Source organism: Bubalus bubalis, chromosome 3, assembly GCF_019923935.1.
Source record: "Bubalus bubalis isolate 160015118507 breed Murrah chromosome 3, NDDB_SH_1, whole genome shotgun sequence".
NCBI lineage: Eukaryota > Metazoa > Chordata > Mammalia > Artiodactyla > Bovidae > Bubalus > Bubalus bubalis.
The window spans coordinates 159,921,542-159,940,141 of record NC_059159.1 but is presented as its reverse complement, the minus strand read 5'-3'; the positions used below and the strand labels follow the sequence as shown (position 1 = coordinate 159,940,141).

Here is an 18,600-nt window from a genome sequence, read left to right as displayed (position 1 = left end):
AGAGGCAACTCATTTAAAGTAAAAGGGCAAGAGACTTGGAATCAAATGTGGATTCGAATACTGGTCCTGAAAGTTTCTGCCTATTAATCACCTCATCATCAGAGTTTTCAACAATAAAACATGATTCTTATATCCCTTTCTTAGGTCAACAATGAAAAACATATGGAGTGCCCATATATATAGGCTCTGAAAGTATTACTTTGTATAAAAGATTTTTTAGAGACTTGATATCTTAGTATTTGTTTCAAAGTATTTGACACTTGGCATCAAGGTGACTTGATGCAAATAACATTTTAAATTATAACTTTCTTTGGATGCAATATTTTTAGTATATTAAAGCAATCATATGGCTATTCGAATGGAGATTTTTTTTTTCTTATGTTTTACATGTTTGTGAGGTTCTAGATGCTGGGTTAAGTTGTTTTTTTTTCCTTTCAACAACAAAAAAATAATGATGTTTCTAATATGGTTTTGTATATCCTAACACAGTAGGCAAGAACAGATCTTTGTTGAAAGTTAGTGTTCTTAAGAAATCAGAGTAAAATTAAATGGTTATTACTTTTACTCATACAACAATAAGAACTTCTCACAAAAGGTACAAAGGACTTTCAGATCTATTATCTTATTAGAACTAAATCCTGAACACTCCTGAGAGGTAGAAGGATTTGCATTTGCTATTAAGCTTAATCTTGATCTGATATTTGAGATATCAGCTTCTAATTAAAATGTATTTATCTTTATACAAATTCAATTCTTGGTCTATTTTATAGACAAATGAATCATATGTATTCTCTTCATTCTAATTCTCAACTTCTCCTTACTAATTTTCAACTTGCCCTCTACACACACATCTATAAATCTCATCCATCAACTCAAAAAAATAGTGTTTATGCTGCTTGGAGTGGGTGGTGTGTTTAGATGGAAAGCTAACCAGTGTTCTTTCATCCTCTGCAATCCCACTGAACAACTGTCAAAATAATAGTATCCTAGGCCCGTGAGATCCAAAGGCAAGTCTTGGCTGTGTGCGAGGGGGAATACAATGAAAAGAAAACAAACTGTGGAGTTCACCTGAGCCAAGCAGCACTCCATCCTGTTTATTATTTGCAGAGTGCTGGTGTTATTTCAGTCATGTTGTCATTTTGAATGTGGCCATTGAAATTCCTGCCATCACTGTGAGACTTATCATTGCAATCTCGTGTTCCAGAGACGGGCTTTTTGGCCATTGCTGGTGACATATATGCAGGGGATGAAAAAGAGTCTTTAGATTAGCCATGTGTGTGGGTGTGTGTGAGCTTATGTGTGTATGTATGGTTAGTTGGGGGATGGGGCACAGCATTAGTTATTTGGCTTCAGGTAATCAGTTTCGTAGTCTTAGTGTTGGAGGAATGCTAAATGCCATCAGGACTAATCAACCCTTATTTAACTATTTTAACTTCAAAATATTATACAAACTATAAATTTACTCTTTAAAATTAGAAAATACGTATAAGCAAAGTGAATACAACACCAACAGCAACTGTAATTTCACCACTCGTGAATAAGTATAATTAAGAATTAGGTGTATTACTGTCCAGAGTCTTTTCTGTAAATGAGATTGTACTATACCTATTTACTTGGCAGTATATTGCTAAGTATATAAATACGTAGGTATATCTAATTTTTATAGTGTCCCATTGTCTAGGTTTACCATACTTTTTGTAACTAATCCCTTTTTGTTGGATTTTAGTTTGTTTCTCTCTCTCTCTCTCTCTTTTTTTTTTTTGCTATTATAAATTACGTAAAATGGACAACCGTGAGTTATAAGTACAGACTTAACTATATAACAACGGGCACTAAGTCACTACTAGGTTAAGTCTTCCAGAGAATATAAGGTCAAACAGAGAGCCTTTGAGGGCTTCTCTGAGCATTTACAAGATGCTCTGCTTAGGACGTCAGGGGGCAGGTTCTTGAGTGAGTGCTAGGAAATGTAAGGAGTCTCTATAGCTGGGCCATCCATCAGGGCTGTAGTACAGGTAAGATTCTGAAATACCTTACGGGACAGTGGACTTCTCTGTATTTTCTGTCGAAGCTCACCCTGACCTATTTCCAACTACAGGAGTATGTCCAAGCAGATCACTTCTCTGGGGCAAAACGAGTGACCTTGATTGATCTAGGTGGTAAGGCATGGAGAGGACAGCAGGAACTTCATCAATCTGCATGTAATCCAGGCAAGCCAAGTGTAGGGACAAGCCAGTCAGAGCCCTCCTTATTATCTTCTGTTCTTCACCGGTTTCTTTGCCCATTTTCTTGAAAGAGTCTCAAGATAAGGAAACTTTTGCAATTTAATTATAATTTAACAGCCAACAGGAAAAATAAATCTGGAAAATCCAGATCCGTTCTTAGATAGTTTTTGTGTTCCACTGTGGGTCAAACTTGTGTGAGTATGTGCATGTGAGCACACACACACACACACACACACCCACACACGCACACACACACAGAGGCATAAAGAGTGACCGTGGTAGATAAACCACTCGGGTTGCAGAACACACTGAATTCAAAGTGAGGGTAGAGTTGCCTTTGACACGACCTCCTTGATAGCTCTTGTTGGCTGAAAGCACACAGCAGTACCTGGAGTGTGTGAAAGAGCATGTACACAGAGGGCACTGTTAGACGGTCATGTATGTATTCATTTATTTTTAGAAAATATTTTAGAGCTAGGAAGTTTTATTAGATGGGGACAGTTGAGGAAGAGTGTAAAATGGACTAGAACATATTGTGTTAAAAACTCTCCTCCTGCACTAATTGGCCTTCATTCTCTTCTGGCACAACTTAGAATATGTCTTATTATTGACTGACAGAGGTTGAAAATGATTCCTGGGTCCTCTCTTATACTGAGATAATAGCTGTGGTTTAGTTACAGTCAGTATTACATGTCAGTGTCATAGGTACACGTGGAGCTCTCTGCATCCTGATTTTGAGAAGGGCAGTAGATAACAGTAGTTTTGAGAGGGCACTGACAGTCTGAAGTGGGGAGTGTGGGATTGGGAAGTGGTTTAGAAGGGGAGATAAAGAAGGAAGGCACTTGATGGAAGGGAAAGTCCTGGACTAGGACCCTGTCCTGTCTTTTCATTTCATCTACTTCTGGAAAAGTCCAAAGAAGGAAGAAGCCAAGGCACCCACCATTTGGTGTCATACCTGGGCAGTCCAGCCTCTCATTACATGAAAGTTTCCCACACAGGTGTGTTAAGAAGCTAACAAGTCAAAAGCAACAGCTAAAATGAGAGACTCATCATTAAAAATGATAGTGTCTCTGGACTGAACCTTCATGTCGTAGATGAGAAATCTGAAACCCAAAGAGGGGATGGGATGTGCCCGAGGACACACAGGGAAGCAAGTGCAGAACCCAGCCCTCCTATTTTCCAGGGTGATGTCCTTCTCAAAGTCGCGTCTTTGAGAACGATGTGAAGTAAAGCAGTCCAGGTGGGCAGCTGCATCTGATGACCAGCTTTCTCCGAAAACCTTCCTAAACAAGAAACTGCTTAGAGAATTGCGCAGAAGATATTTGACACATTTATTCTAAAGTGCTGCACATCTTTTTTTTTTTCCTTCGTCTGGTTTTGCCATTTAGATTTATGGTTTGGCTAGCAGGCAGCAAGGTTGTTTTGCTAGGTTGTTAAATACCTCTCCTTCACTCCTTTCTGCTCTTCCTCTGTGGAATGTTTTTGTCATTTGTTACAAAAAGCAGGTTCACTAAATCACAGAATCAGAAGCAAACCTCCCTGGTCCTGTCAATAGTTTAGTAACGATGCTCTTACACTTCCATTAGCAATGGTTTATCAGGGGATTTCCATGTCATTCCTGTTATGCTCTGAGAAATGGTTCTTAGGATCCCCATTTTGGGGCTGTGAAAACTGAGGCTCAGGAAGGGAGTTCACGTGGTCTAAGCATTTGTGCAGATTCTCTGCAACTCAGGTTTCAGAGATGCAGCCACAGGACTGGGGCAGGGTGGGGGGATCCATTTATCCCACTTACTGCATTCCCATATGGAACTCCACATTTCGGGCCCATCCAGAATTACATCCAGTCCTTCCTTTACCTCTTTTCAGTTTAGCAAACCTGATCAACTTTCCATGCACTGAATATTAGTTGTCCAGATGAAAACTTGGATCATTGCTAGGCTTGATCAAACCCCATTTCACATTTTCACGAAATAAAGGCAATTAAATTAAAGCTTTGGTATTCTGTGGTTGTATCAGCTATTTGAAGAGTTAATTTTCTTGGTTGTTTGTACTTTCCCCTTTAATATTTGAATTGAATTTACTTCCTGTTTTATTCCCATTTTATTATACTTTCATTATTCTGCCATTTGAAAACATAAACCTATGATTGAATCAGTTTTTAAGACAATGTGTCTGAGGCTGGAAGACAAGGTTTTGTTTCCCAGTTCTTCCTCTCTCCAGATTTGTGACATTGGTTAAGGGCTCTACTTGCACACTTCTTTCTTTTTTAAAAAAATAAATATTGACTTTCTAAACTAAAGCTAATGGTCAGGACTTTGGACTTGGGCTTTTTTTTCTTAGCAGAATTTGATTATTTTGATTAGATGGAAAGATATGGGAACCAGGCAGGTCAGGCAGGATGGCCTCAGTTTGGGATAATCTCTGTACAGTATCTGGATTTCTCAGAAATTGTCCAGGCAAAGGCCTCTCAGCTCCAGGTCCTGGAGACATCGTGTCAGGTGCTCCAGTCTCAGGTCCTGCTCAGTGTCAGGACCTGACAGCCTGGGGACATGGAGGCCCTCAGAGCATCACAGAGCTCCCAGCAAGCTGTTAACAGGTAGAATTGCAGTTTTTATTTGGTGGTTTCTTAAAAAAACATGCTTTACAGCTTCATAGATTATGAACTCCGAGGAAAACTTCAAATCCTCATTTTACAAAGGATGTTGCTGAGGCCCAGAGAATAAGTGAGAAAGCTATGATGGCCTCTCTTTCCGCATTTGAAACCTGCCATTTTAGGTGAAGTTTATAAAGTTCATCTATCATTGTGCCGAGATTCTTTGAATCGCATTGGTGCCTTCCCCTGTGTTAGACTCAGAGACAGAATTCAAGTTAAAATCCTATTAATCTGAGAAGCATATTAAAAAGCAGAGACATTACTTTGCCAACAAAGGTCCGTCTAGTCAAGGCTATGGTTTTTCCAGTGGTCATGTATGGATGTGAGAGTTGGACTATAAAGAAATCTGAGCGCCGAAGTATTGATGCTTTTTAACTGTGGTGTTGGAGAAGACTCCTGAGAGTCCCTTGGACTGCAAGGAGATCCAACCAGTCCATCCTAAAGGAGATCAGTCCTGGGTGTTCATTAGAAGGACTGATGTTGAAGCTCAAACTCCAATACTTTCGGCACCTGATGCGAAGAGTTGACTCATTTGAAAAGACCCTGATGCTGGGAAAGATTGGGGGCAGGAGGAGAAGGGGACAACAGAGGATGAGATGGTTGGATGGCATCACTGACTCAATGGACATGAATTTGGGTGGACTCCGGGAGTTGGTGATGGACAGGGAGGTCTGGCGTGCTGCGGTTCATGGGATCACAAAGAGTAGGACGTGACTGAGCGACTGAACTGAATCTGAGAAGTTACACCACTCTTCTCAAATAATCTGGTTTCACACTAGGTTCCAGTTGGTGGAAGCCAGTTAGCCCTAGGTATCATGAGGCCATTTGGCTGTTGCCCCAGAGAATACTATTCAAACCCCACAGGCTGGCATTCAAGGTTGTTCAGGCTTGAGTTCCAATGTATTTATAATACCTTAACCATGTTTAAGCCTCATTGGCTCATGGTTCTAAGCCTTTCTAGCTTGTCTTTGATCTGCTGTGATTTGCTCTAGTATATAGATGACACTCTGTCTCTAGTAACTATCCCACCCTAAGATTTTAGACTCAATGTGAATATTTGGTATTCCCAGTTCAGACTCTTACCTTTGTCTCAAGGACTTGGCCTGGAGTTTTCTTCATGTTCTGTAGCTTCTTTCCTAGAGAAAGACACCCTTATCCACCTCTCGGAACTCATGCTCTGGTTCCATGTTGCTTGTCTGGCATCCTGGCTGGCCTTCTAGATCACCTATTGGGGCATCCCAGGAGTAAGAAAATTCAGGACAACCATCATAGATCCCCTGTGCCAGGCCTTGGGTTAAGCTGAGGATATTGAGATGGATTAGATACTCTCAAGACCTAGGACCTGGTAGAAAAGAAAACTGTATAAATAAATACAACTAGTAATACACTGTGGGTACCAAGAGATACATCCATATGGAGTGAATTAGGGATATAGACAGGGGGCAAGTCCATTGCGCCAGGTTGTGGGGATGGTTGAAGAGAGCTTTAGCGATAAGTTGCTGAGTCCCCAGGGGCATCCCCTGTGAAGGAAGAATGCTTCATACAGAACCAAATTTCCTTCTTGGGGCCAGGGAATAGATTCTCTAGAACAGATAAGTCTTTGGTTTGTTAACGAGGCCTTCGCAGACAGAGTAATGTGAGAAATAGGTCAGAGTCTCTTGGATGGAAATCTTTGACATTTGGGATCCAGAGTGCTCCATGGCCAGCCAGCCTGGTTGCGGGTCTAATTAGGTCTTCTTCAGATAGAGGAAATTCCCAGGGGCGGCTGAAGTGGAAATGCTAAATGTGGAAGGCTGACAGAACAAGACTCGTTTTATCTGACACAAATGAGGGGGAAATGGCTCTTGATATGACCTTTCTCCCACGGAGGGCTGTCTTTTAGACTTGGAAAGCTGGCTCAGAAACAAAATGCCAAATGAAATGATAATCCAGAGCATTGGTGGGTAGCAGTTTCCCCCAGACTATTCTTCATGTGTGTTATCCGAGAAAGGCACAGTCAGGTGTCTGCCTCGTCCCCCTCCCCACTTCACACCCAGAGGGTGTTGAACTGCCTGGCTCACAGAGATAGGTGTTTCACTGGATGCACTTTTCCATGGTGACAGGGGTGGCAGGGCCCAGTGTCCCTGCAGGAAGTGGAGTGGTGGGAGGAATGGAAAAGAGCAATGTTTTCCAGCAGGACCATTACCTTATGGAAACTGTGACACTGATTTGCAAATACCTCTTTTCTCCGACTACCTGAGGCTTTTATTAACATCAGATACCATGGTGTTTATGATTCAGAGTTGACGAAATAAAGCTACATTCAATTAAAATGTATTCAAGTAAATCTCAGGGTCATATTACCAAATGAAAAATAAAAGGCACGGAAGAATACAGACAGTATGGGTGCCTAGACTATATGTGCCAATGTCAAAGGTACCAACATTGATTATACAGTGGCCACAGCTTCAGTGACAAGCAGCAGAAGCTGGTGTAGCAATGAGGAGGGAGGGACATGGGATCAATGCTGACCCCAGCCACCAGCTCTAGCACATCTCTGAAGAGAGCAAAGACCTGGGACTTGGTGTGGGGGTGGAAAGAAACCTGGAGAGGACAGTCTGCTTCTCTGCTGGGATCTGCTAGTTCGTGGTCATTGATCATCAGCTAAGGTTTTACCCTGCCATCTTCCAACTACCAAGTCTAGTACTTTCCACCTTATCAGGCTCAATACTGTATAAAACATTATTTTATGTTTGAAAAGAAAGAAATGAATAATACCTAATTCTTTCCCTCCAGGTACTCTCAATCAAGTAGGGGATATAAATACATGTATGGCTCTCATTCATTAAAATAATTCTAACATAGCACAAATAATATGTTTGGGGAATACATAATACCACGAAGAGGAAGGTATTCTGAGAGGAGTGTTTTGGAAAGAATTGATGGACAGGTGAGATTTTTGAAGTAGGCCTTGAAAAATGATGATCAGACTTAAGAATGAAGGAGAAGACATTGTGGCAGAGTTAACATCCTGAGCAAAGCACAGGGTGAGAACTTGAAGGTCTCATGGGGAATAACTGAAATGATAATAGTGGGTAGGAACAGATGGGGAAAAGCCAGGAATCGAGTATTGAATCAATATGGGATGTAGCATTTACAGCCAATTCTTACGTAAGTAGAAATCAGTGAAGGTTTTTGAGCAGGGATGTGGCAAAATCATATTTCTGTTATGGAAAAATTGCCCTTGTGTCATGGGGCATATGTTTTGAGCAAGAAGGACTGAAAAGAGCCCAGTTAGGAAGGAGGCTATTGCAGTAGCCAATCAACCACTACTCTGGTATCCCCTAAGAGGCCATGGATTCCTTAGGGTAATGAAGACATAACAGAAACTAGCTGAGCTTGTATCATCTTAAGAACATTTATGGATCTCAAGAAGATTTGGAAGAATGACCAGTATCTGGGTTTACACTTGGTAGGCTTCTGCAGTGGGCTCTAGTGGGTCAAGAAATTGGGTCTCTCAGCTGACATCATTGACCAGGAAGCCCAGTAAACCCAGGAAGGGGGTTAGCTAGAGGGTCAAATGCAAGAAGTCCCAATGCAGGCAGCACTCAGCAGCTGTAGTATCAGTGAGGGGAAAAGGACAGACTGGGAGATTAGTGAGACCCAAGAGGGTTTCATGGATGCTCAGTGGTCATTTCTTACACACTTATCTCATGATCATAAGAGAATGGGAATTGGTTTCTACCACTGTGTTCTTTAAGCACATGTGGAGGCAAAGAGTAGTAGGGGCAACATAAGTTCAAGAGTAAGGGATCATAGGTTAATTTGCAACTGTATACTTACTGACTCTATAACCTCTGATGCAGCTCGTAACCATGCTCTGCCTCCTCTGGCTGCGACTGAAAAAGCAGCCTGGTCGGTGGTTAACAGGGAGGGCTCTGGATCCAGGGCAACCTGGTGTAGGGCCTTGTGGAATTGACGTAACTTCTCAGTGTCTCAGTTTCTTCCTTAGTAAAGTAGGGGAACTAGTATTGCCTACCACTTGGAGTTGTGAGAATTAAATTAGGTAATACAAGCTAAATTTTTAGCACAATACATGGAACACAGTATAATAATTAATAATATAGTGTAATTGGCATGTTATATTACCTATGTGTGCATGTGCTCAGTCGTGTCCGACTCTGCAACCCCATGGACTGTCACCCGTCAGGCTCCTCTGTTCATGGGATTATCCCAGTAAGAATACTGGAGTGGGTTGCCATCTCTTCCTCCAGGGGATGTCCCCGACCTAGGGATTGAACTTGGTTCTCCTGTGTCTCCTGCATTGGCAGGTGGACAATTTTACCACTGAGCCACCTGGGGAGCCGTATTACTAATGCATAATCATAAGTATTAGCAACTGTAAAATGGGCATACAAATCTGTAGCTCTGAGAGATTCTGTGGGGATCAAATAATGAATACGAAAATGCTTTTAAACTATAAAGCACTGTACAGATGTAAGGTATTAATGATGATGATAACAGTGTTCGAAATGAAATGCTCCCCAGGCACACAAACTGAACCAGGGCTGTGTGATGGCGGAGGAACAGTTCTTTTCTTCTGGAGGCTTAGCCTGCTTTGTCTGCCCTGGTTTCTCTCACTGCTGAGAATTAGCTGATAATTACTCATCTGTCCATACTGCCCTGAGTAGGGTGTTTGGTCTATTCTCACTGTGGCTCATAGCAAGGATGCTGCTGCTATAAGCAGATAATGGATGAAGCCAACATCCAACCTGAAGGCAGCCTTGGGTGGTCACAAAAGCCATCACTACCCAGCCCTTTGATGATGAAGAACGCAGAGCCCAATTGCATTTTGAGCCTCATCACCTACAGAATTGTTAAGAAATTTGCCCACAGGTCATGCAGTGGGGAAGGAGAGAAGGCCTCAGTTTTGGAGGCCTGTTCTGATTCTAAACCCCGTGTTCTTTTTGCTTTGTGTTCTTTGTGCCTTTCATGGACCCGTTTGGGGGTGACTGAAGGAGGTTCATTAGTGTCTTGGGATGGGGGAAGTTGGCAGAAATATCCTGATGAGTTCAAAAGCCCCCTTGACTGTTGATTAGAGCCGATCACTGAAGTAGTGGATAAAAGTCTTAGCCCAAGAGGAGTGCTAAGTATTATCTATTTGAAAAAAGTGATGATTGCCATTCCCAGAAATCATGGCAAGAGCTGATGTTCAGTCCTGGTAATCTTTCCAAGTAAGAATGAGCACTAGGCCAGGATGACCCAGAGCAAAAGTATCTTCTCCCTCCCAATCATTTTTGCTCCCAGTTTCAATAAGAAGTAAAAAATTTCTTTAGTTCTAAATCTCAGAGTTATCTAGCCCCTTCTACATCTTCCTCTGTCTTCAGTCAGCCCTTAAATCTGTTGTTTTTCCCTTCCTAAGGTCTCTGTCTCACAATCCCTCTCTCCCTACAGGGCCCTGCTCTATCTATGTCCCACTCACCCTGTGTGTGGGTACCAGTGTGAGCTTTTAGAAGCAAAGCTCTTTTCATGTCAGATTCCTTCTCAAAGTACTTCTGACATGTCCACAGTGTACCGAATAAAGCTCAAATTCATGCACATGGTGTTCAAGACCCTTCAAGATCAGGCATCTTTGTCATCACTCATGCTGCCCACTAACACCCTCATTACTTTCTCATACTCATTCTTCAAGGCTGACCTTAAAAATAATCTTTGTTGTAAAGCTTTTCTGGATTCTCTTGATCCGGAATAGTCAGTTCTTCTTCCGTATTTCCACAGTCCTAGCTTGGGTCTGCTTATTTCAAACTTTTTTATGTTTTCTGACTTATCTGCATGTTCATTTTCCTGCCCAGATAGCAGACTCCTTGTGGGCAGAGGCTCGGCAGTATCCATTTCAGCCTCCCAGGAGCACCCATTGGTCCCAGGCACCATGCCACAGATGGGACTGAATTAACACTTACTCATCTGCCCCCGTTCAACTGCAGCTACCTAGCTGAGCCTCATTAAAAAAGGAGACACAGACATTATGGACACAGTGGGGGAAGGAGAGGGTAGGATGATATGAGAGGATAGCATTAGACCATGTACATTACCATGTGTGAAATAGATAGCCAGTGGGAGTTTGCTGTGTGACACAGGGAACCTATAACCAGTGCTCTGTGACAACCTAGAAGGGTGGGATGGGGAGGACGATGGGGGGGGAGGTTCCAGAGGAAGAGGACATATGTACACCTAAGGCCGATCCATATGATACATGGCAAAAACCATCGCAATATTGTAAAGTAATTATCTGCTAATTTAAAATAACATATAAAGACAAAGCTAATAAGAAAATTACTTTTGGCTGGAAAACTCATGTATAGAGAGTTTCTGAGCACATGAGAAGATCTTGTGATTTTAGTTATTGTGCCTAAAACTACAGTTAAAAGAGATATCAGGCATAAAATCAATGAGCAACACATTAACAGCAGAAAAGCAGATATGGGATACTCTCCTCCCCCTGCAGCTAATAGTGCTGTCCACACATTTGGAGGTGGTGGATGTTCATTTGTTGGCTTATTTTATGTATTTTTGCATTCTTCTTTTTCCTCTTACATTATGTGCCTTGTCAGCTGTTCCTAAATTGGGATTGAATTATGCAAGCTGTATATTTTTTAAAAAGTAGCTTGAGTATATATTATAGTCATTTCTACGACACCAAATTCAGGAAATAATAGAGAAGACAGGTATTGAAATAAATCTGTATCTACCTGATATTGGGAAAGAAGTGGTGGTTTAGTCACTAAGTTGTGTCTGACTCTTATGACCCCATGGACTATAGCCCACCAAGCTCCTCTATCCATAGGATTTTGCAGGCAGGAATACTGGAGTGGGTTGTGATTTCCTTCTCCAGGGGGTCTTCCAGACCCAGGGATTGAACCCAGGTCCCCTGCAGTGCAGGCAGATTCTTTACCAACTGAGCTACCATGGAAGACCAGGAAAAGAAGGGGCATGGTGAATCAGGTACTATGAGAAATCTCTGAAAGACAGAAAGCAGATGGATTTGGACTAAAGATGAAAGGACAGTCTGGGACAGGTGTGAGAGGATCGTGCCATGAGGTGAGAGCAGCGCTGAGAGCGTGTGGGTCCTGGGGCTGGAATGAGTGCAGGAGACACTGGGAGGGTGGGTGATAGGGGGTCTAGAGAGGGAGCAGCCAGGTGTGTTGAGTTCATGTGTTGCTAGGGGAGAGGCCATTTGCTCCCAGGCAAAAGTAGCATGTGGGGTCTTTGAGCCAGAGAGATGGGCCCAATGTTCAGGTGGCTGGCAGTGCTGGGAGGAGCACTTTAAAAAGTATCCTTCACAATTATTAGTAAAAAAATTAGTAAAAAATTAGTAAGAAAGAGAGAAACCAGAGCACATGAAACCACAGTGAATGTTATGCAGACATTTGAGTTGGGAATGAAACAGGGTCACTGACTTAAGTCATTCAACAGATGAGAAATTTCAGCCTTGAGTCCTCACCACTTAGAGTCACACCATCTCAGTTTGCCCAGGACTGAAGGGATTCCAGAATCACATTTACTGCCAAAACCAAGACGCTCCCAGGCAAACAGGGACAAGTTGATGACCCCACCACCATTCTTCTTTTTCTCATCTCATCAAGCAAAACAGTGGCTTATTTGACCTCTTGTTTCAAAGTTGCTCTGGCTACTCTGTGGCTCAGTTTTTTTTTTTTTTTTTGGCAATTCTCAATGTTGGTGAGTGGGTCTCAGATCGCTTACATAAAACATCTTGTTTCCCCCTGTGTTTATTGTCATCAGTGAAAACATTTACAATTATATGAATTTGGTAAATGTTGAATGAGATATGTGATCATTATGATGCACAGGAAATAGGAAACCCATATTGTATTTGTTGTAACGATGGTTTTTTCCCGTGGCCAAACTAAGTCTTCATTTTCATTCTAGGTTCTCCAGGTTCTATAACTGATGCTGATGTCCTTGCCCTCCTTAATTACATTGACCTTCTAATCAACTCCAGAGTGGAATTATATACACTTAACTACAGGTAAGAAAGCAAAGTTCTGGGTCTGATTGTCTAGCAGTTGGAGATTTCCTGCCTCTAATTGCTCTTTGTGCCCCAAGTTTGAGGAAATATCTGTGGATATTCCCGGGTCCTCATCCAACAGATCTCTCCCTATCAGAGGGTTTCAGCAGCTGTGACCTATTACCCATTCACAAGTCAGGGTCTTTAAGCATCTGTAACTTTAATTAATTCATTCAATATTTGGTAAGTCGGCAAATGTTTTTTGAGAAACTACAGTGTTCCAAAAAGTCTAGTGTTGAAGATTTAAGAGTGAATAAATTGACAGAATCTCTGATTTCACGGCATATATTCTAGTGGGAATGGGACACTGATAAAAGAATGAACAAAGACCTACAGGAGACGCATAAACAAGAAAGCTGTCAGACAGTGCTGGATACTCAGTGGACAAATAAAGGTAGGTGCTGTGATGCAGATTTCCTAGGTAGTGGGTGACGACTTCCTGATGGTCAGGAAGGCATTTTAAGGAGGTGACATTTAAGCTGAAATTGAATGGTGGGAAATGGGCCATTCAGAGATGGCAAATGGGGCAAAATAGGCACACCTGTTAGAAGGAAAGCTAGGCACAAACTCACGAAAGGAAATAAGCCTAAAGTATCTGAGGATCAGCATTGACTCATTGGAAAAGACCCTGATGCTGGGAAAGATTGAGGGCAGGAAGAGAAGGGGACAACAGAGGACTAGATGGTTGGATGGCATCACCGACTCAATGGATATGAGTTTGAGCAAATTCTGGGAGTTAGTGAAGGACAGGGAAGCCTGGTATGCTGTAGTCCATGGGTTTGCAGAGACAGACACAACTGAGTGACTGAACACCAACAACAACCTGAGGATCATCAAAAAACCCAGCAGGGCAGGAGCTGTAGGTTAGCCTGAGATATCAGGAGGCTGTGGAGAGGAGTCTGAATTTTATGCTAAGTTAGTGATAAATTTTTGGTGAATTTTGAGTAGAGGAGAGGTACAATAGGAATTTAAAAAAAAATCATTCAGATTGTGGTGGAGAGAAAGGATAGAAAGATCCCAATGTGGAGACAAGGAGTTCAGTTCGGCTGCTACCGTAGTGGTCCAGGGAATGATGATGATGGTGTTGGCCTGAATGGTGGTATCAGAGGTGGCAAGAAGGAAATGATAATGGAATATATGGTAGAAGTCAAGTCAGTGGGACTTGGGACTGATTTGATGTGGGAAGGAGGGTTGAATTGTGTCCCCCAAAGATATGACCACCTGGATCCTCAGAATGTGACCTGATTTGGAATAAGGGTCTTTGCAGCTGTAACTAAGATAAGGATCTTGAGATAAGATCATTCCAGATTACAGTAGGTCCTAAATTCAATGTGAATGTCCTTATAAGAAATAGAAAAGAAACAGATCCAGAGACCCAGGGAGAAGATCATGTGAAGACAGAGACAGAGATTAAAATCATGCATTGACAAGTCAAGGAATGCCAAGGATTGCTCACAGCCAATAGAAGGTAGAAGGGGTGTGAATCCTTTAAAACCACCAGAAGGAATTAAAACTGCCAACATCTAGTTTTGGATTTTTGGCCTCCAGAAGTGTGAGAGAATAAATTTCTGTGGTTTTAAGCCAAGTTTGTGGTACATTTGTTATGGCAGCCACAAAAAGTCAAAAATATCTGCTGACTTTTTTAGAGGATGATACCATTTACTGACATGGGGAAGACTGGGAGAAGAGCACCTCATCTTCTAGAGGTGGCAGGGGGGATGGAATTCCACATGAAGCTGAGTTCAGTTCTGGTTGGCAGATCCAGGGAAGAGGAGAGAGGTAAGCAGAGATGGTTCCAGGTCTAGGGTTCAAGTGTGGGGAGAGGGCCAAGAGCACTGCTCAAGTAACAGCCCGATGGGGGGATCTAGTACTGCCTCACTCTGATCTTCCTTCCCTCACTTGTGAATGAACTAGGGGCATTTACTTAATGTCTTGGAATCTCATTTACTTCATGTTAAAATAGAAGTTTAAAAAAAATGTAGCACCTTTATTTTAGAGGGAAGAAGATATCCTTTATTTTTATCATTTTCCTAAGATATTATTTTTCTCTTAGAAAAAATCAACACTGTCCTCTTTTTATTCCACATACAACATCAAGAGAATTAATTGAAATGCACGGATGCGGTTAGGGCTTCCCTTGTGGCTCAGCTGGTAAAGAATCTGCCTGCAATGAGGGAGACCTGGGTTTCATCCCTGATTGGGAAGATCCCCTGGCAAAGGGAAAGGCTACCCACTCCAGTATTCTGGCCTGGAGAATTCTGTGGACTATACAGTCCATGGGGTTGCAAAGAGTCGGACACAACTGAGCCACTTTCACTAATCACTAATCTAATGTAGTTAAGGGGAAGTGAGTGGAAGTGAGCTCTGTTACCTTGTAATATTTGGGAACACAAATGTGTTCAAACCAGCTGAGATTTCCAAGTGCTTTAAATGTTATTTCAAAACATTTTCAGGAATTTCCTAACTTTTCATTCAAGAAAGTACAAACTCCTCCATACTCGCTGCCACTGCCTGGTCCAAAAGGGATCACTTTACTATAATATAGTATTTATAAACACATCAACATATTTTATTGAAAATAATTTTCAAATTGAGAAATCTATGAAAAGTCTTTTAAATAAATCATTAAGGCAATTGCCTCTTGCTCTTCATGTAAGATCACAGATGCCATGATAAAATCAACGGAATTGCTCAACCCTCCTGTGTCAGTTGCCTATAAATTTTCAGGATTCAGTCAGTAAGCCTCGAACGTGCTGACAGATTCTTTAGGGTTTGGTTTCTGTGGTTAGAAAACATCTAGGAAGCTGTAAATGATGGCCTCTCTGACTTTGCTCAAGCTATTTTCTCTGCCTCGCATTTTCCCATTGTCACATCCTTCCTGTCCACCTACCCCGCCCCCAATCCTTCAGAGCACTGCTTTAAGGCCACATTTCCAGGAAAATCTCTCCTTTTATTGCATTCATGATGAGGTGGAGATGTTGGGAGAACTCTAGGTATTCTCTGCCCCGACCCCACACCAGGCAGCTATGACCCTATTCTCCTTGAACTTCCTTCCCATGGCGATTTCTGTACCTCTCTCAGCTTGCTGACACTGTCTCCCTTAAGTGCTATAGTTTCCCTTTTCTTATTTCTTTCTTCCTAGCATCTTGATCTATGCTATCTTCACCTCTGCACTCACTCATCACAACCTTACACAATGAGGAATGGAAAGGGTCCATGGGCATGGATGAATGGATACATGCTTGTAGACATGCAGGCATACCGAATGCACGTGCTGACTATAGATTTTGAAGTAGTCTTTCTTTGCCCACATTCTTGCTTTGGCAGTATGCAGCAGGTGCAACATAGATGGAATGTTCTGGCACTTGGGTCTTTTTCACTTTAGCTTCTTTAACCACCAGTTTGGCTCCTTCTTCCTTACCTCTCAATTCTCCCTCGATTCCTTTTAACAGCTCAGTTCAGTTCAGTCGCTCAGTCATGTCCGACTCTTTGCATTCATGATGAATGCAGCACGCCAGGCCTCCCTGTCCTTCACCAACTCTTGGAGTCCACCCAAACCCATGTGCATTGTGCTGGTGATGCCATCCAACCATCTCATCCTCAATCGTCCCCTTCTCCTCCTGCCCTCAATCTTTCCCAGCATCATGGTCTTTTCCAACGAGTCAGCTCTCCGCATCAGGTGGCCAAAGTATTGGAGCTTCAGCTTTAACATCAGTCCCTCCAATGAACACCCAGGACTGATCTCCTTTAGGATGGACTGGTTGGATCTCCTTGCAGTCCAAGGGACTCTCAAGTGTCTTCTCCAACACCACAGTTCAAAAGCATCAATTCTTCAGCACTCAGCTTTCTTTATAGTCCAACTCTCGCATCCATACATGACTACTGGAAAAACCGTTGCCTTGACTAGACAGACCTTTGTTGGCAAAGTAATGTCTCTGCTTTTTAATATGCTCTCTAGGTTGGTCATAAATTTCCTTCCGAGGAGTAAGCGTCTTTTAATTTCATGACTGCAATCACCATCTCCAGTGATTTGGGAGCCCAGAAAAATAAAGTCTGACACTGTTTCCACTGTTTCCCCATCTATTTGCCATGACGTGATGGGACCAGATGCCATGATCTTCGTTTTCTGAATGTTGAGCTTTAAGCCAACTTTTTCATTCTCTTCTTTCACTTTCATCAAGAGGCTTTTTAGTTCCTCTTCACTTTCTGCCATAAGGGTGGTGTCATCTGCATATCTGAGGTTATTGATATTTCTCCCAGCAGTCTTGATTCCAGCTTGTGTTTCTTCCAGCCCAGCGTTTCTCATGATGTACTCTGCGTATAAGTTAAATAAGCAGGGTGACAATATACAGCCTTGATGTACTCCTTTTCCTATTTGGAACCAGTCTGTTGTCCCATGTCCAGTTCTAACTGTTGCTTCCTGACCTGCATATAGGATTCTCAAGAGGCAGGTCAGGTGGTCTGGTATTCCCATCTCTTTCAGAATTTCCCACAGTTTATTGTGATCCACACAGTCAAAGGCTTTGGCATAGTCAATCAAGCAGAAATTTTGAGATGATCTAATGTGATGTTTTCCAAAGCAAGAGATTATACCCTTGAATCACTGGGGTTGTTTTGATAAGGTACATAGATACAGCACTAAACACTATCGACTCGTAAGAGGCATTCTCTTTTTAAAATTCTCCAGCTTTCTGATTAATCAAGGAAAAGCTGCAGTTTGGATCCCAAATGTCTATATCACCTCTCTGTGACTTAATCATCTTTATTTATTCATTTCTTTATTTAAAAAAAAAGCATAAGCATGCACAAGACTCAAATCTTCTGTAGACAACCCTCTCTGTGAAGTGAATTTTGTAATGCCTCTTTGTCACAGTGTTTATTTTTCATGTTTCATGATTACATGTGGAAAGGAATATTCATTTACTGTTTAACATGGTAATATAAGGCTTCCATTTACAAACATTTATATAAGTAAAATTGTGAGTTAGCTAAAAGGGAAATAATGACACTTGTTGAGATCCACAGAGTCTCATGCTTTCTGAAGTCCATAGTGAAAAATAAGGATGCAGTCCCCACTCTCTTTAGCATTAATTTAATGAGAGTTGGGCCATAAAGAAGGCTGAGTGCTGAAGAATTGATGCTTTCAAACTGTGGTGCTAGAAAAGACTCTTGAGAGTCCCTTGACCTGCAAGGAGATCAAACCAGTCAATCCTAAAGGAAATCAATCCTAAGTATTCATTGGAAGGACTGATGCTGAAGCTGAAGCTCCAATAATTTGGCCACCTGATGTGAAAAGCCTACTCATTAAAAAAAGACCCTGATTCTGGGAAAGATTGAGGGCAGGAGGAGAAGCCAGCAACAGAGTATGAGATGGTTGGATGGCATCACTGACTCAATGGACATGAGCTTGAGCAAGCTCTGGGAGATAGTGAAGGACAGGGAAGCCTGGTGTGCTGCAGTCCATGGGGTCACAAAGAGTCAGACACAACTTAGTGACTGAACAACAATGACAACAATTTATTGAACCTCACAATCTTTATGACTTACATTTGTCCTTCTAATTTGGAGCTTCTAAGAATCCTTTCCACCAAGTACGTGACTTAGTTCTTCCTTATGACGGTGAACTCCTCAGGAATACATGATGCAATGGGAAGCCAGGC

The 18,600-nt window shown here is 42.0% G+C and overlaps 1 long non-coding RNA gene across 3 annotated transcripts in view; it reads left to right on the top strand.

Moving 5' to 3' along the window:
• Positions 1–18,600, top strand: part of LOC112583969 — a 334,303-nt gene that overhangs the window by 294,358 nt on the left and 21,345 nt on the right. For all 3 annotated transcript variants that reach the window (XR_006640889.1, XR_006640888.1, XR_006640887.1), the window contains 2 exons: positions 12,802–12,901; positions 13,235–13,334. This is a non-coding gene — a long non-coding RNA (uncharacterized LOC112583969). The remainder of the gene's footprint in view (positions 1–12,801; positions 12,902–13,234; positions 13,335–18,600) is intronic.